Source organism: Orycteropus afer, unplaced genomic scaffold (assembly GCF_000298275.1).
Source record: "Orycteropus afer afer isolate SDZICR_OR568_19922 unplaced genomic scaffold, OryAfe1.0 scaffold00227, whole genome shotgun sequence".
NCBI lineage: Eukaryota > Metazoa > Chordata > Mammalia > Tubulidentata > Orycteropodidae > Orycteropus > Orycteropus afer.
Window position 1 is genome coordinate 3,026,514 of NW_006921814.1, and position 1,995 is coordinate 3,028,508.

Consider the following 1,995-nt stretch of genomic DNA (forward strand, 5'->3'; position numbering starts at 1 on the left):
TATATAAGCTTTACTGGTTTTGTTTCTCTGGAGAATCCAGTCTAACACATTTGGTACCGGGAGTGGTTCTAGAGAGACAAAATCATAATGATGGGCTTCCTAAATTGGTTCCCTAATTTGATTAATTGTAAAGGCACTGATGACCCTGCCTCCATTAGTAAAGAGGGTCCTGCTAATCTGTGGTGTGAGGTAGCAATATTAATATGCAAAATAGCACCACCAACAGATCAAATACTTTTGAGAAGTGAGGCTCTGGGTGCATATTTGATACTTTTCTGCAATTTTGTCAGCATGAGTAGTATAAAGAAGCTGGTTGGTTGGTCCTACTTTCACTAGACAAAGTGGTGAAAGAGCAAGATAAGCTCAGGTCTGCTGAGTCACAGCTTAAGTGCTGCATAAAAGACTTCAATGTTTCCAGTTGTGCTCTGAAAGAAAGCCTTATTTCTTCTAGTAACAGAGCTGATATAGTTGTAAACCAAACTCAGAGTTTTATTGTAAGGGTGGCTGAATTACAATGCCAATTAAATTACAACCCCAGAATGGTGTCTGAAATTAAAGTGAGGGCACTGATTGGGAAAAAATAGGATCCTGAAATCTGGAATAGGGACATATGGGCAGATAGTAAGGAAGATCAGAATATGGTACCGAGAGAGTGGGGTGTTGCTCTGACAGATACCTAAAACATGGAAACAGGAGTAGAATGCATCCTTGATCCGAGACACTGGCAGAGAGACCCCAGCATATGGCATGAAAGACGACAGGAGCAGAGCAAGTGACCAGCATCAGAGACGGCAGGAACAGAACCAAGAGAACTGGCATGAGGCAGTGACAGCCTTACCAGCCCATGGAGGAGAAAGCTGGGTGCTATTGGATAGGTGGCTTCCTGGTGAAGTAGGTTGCCTTTGGGCATTAATTGGTGAGGAGACTGGCATAAAATGGAGTAGCAGTTTGGCCGGCCCACAGAGGAAGAAAGCTGAGCATCCTTTGGGCAGAAAGGTTTCTGGTAGAGTGGGTTGCCCAATCAGCAGAAGTGGAGAGACTAAGGAAATAGGAAGCAGAGCTGCCTCAGCCTCAAAGGGTAGGACCATGGCCTTTGGGGTGGAACCACCACAGCCCCCTAGGTTTCAAAAAAACAGGCCTTCACCAACTTGGTTCTGGATTGTGGTACTGCTCATTCATGTGAGCCAGTGGGATGGAGCCATAGCTGCTGCCCAAGATTGAGGGGGCAGGGCTGCCATACCCAAGAGGGAGAGGAACGGCACCCACCAGGCCCAGGGGGTGCGGTCACCATTTATAGGAAATAGGGGACTGGAGCCACCTAGTGAGAGAGATCTGTACAGATGCCACCCAATGAAGATCTGTACAGGTGCCAAGTTGACAAGGGGTGGTATTGTGGTGGTTAAATTTCTATGTCAACTTGGCTGGGCCTGGTTGAGTGGCTGGCAGCTGGCAGTAGTTATTCCCCATGATGAGACTGGCAATCAACTCCATGATGGGATCTACCATAAGCAGCTGAGTAGCTATCTTTGGGTTATGGTCTGCTTCCTGTACATAAGGAGAAGCCTTGGGGATAGTCTCTAGCTTATGGCATGCTTGGACCCTGCATGTAGCCATGTTGTTCAGCAGCCTGCCATGTTCTGCCGACCTGGGACTTACATTAATGGCCTGCCATGTGGTTTGGTAACATCGAGACTGTGCCATTTTATTTGTCGACCTTGGGCTTGTTAGCCTCAGCAGCCAGTAGCTGACTGAGTGAAGAGATGCCTCTAGATTCAGAGGGCCAGGAGCAAGAGGCAGAGCTGAAGCCCAAGGTCAAGGGGTTTACACACAGCCCCTAAAGGCTGGCACTTGGAACTCGGACTTCTAACCTCCCAAACTGTAAGAGAATAAACTCTTGTTTGTTAAGGCCATCCCATTTGTGGTATATTCTTGTCAGAGCAGCACTATGTAACAAGAACATTGGGTAAGATTAAACCAAAAAAAAAAAAAAACCTC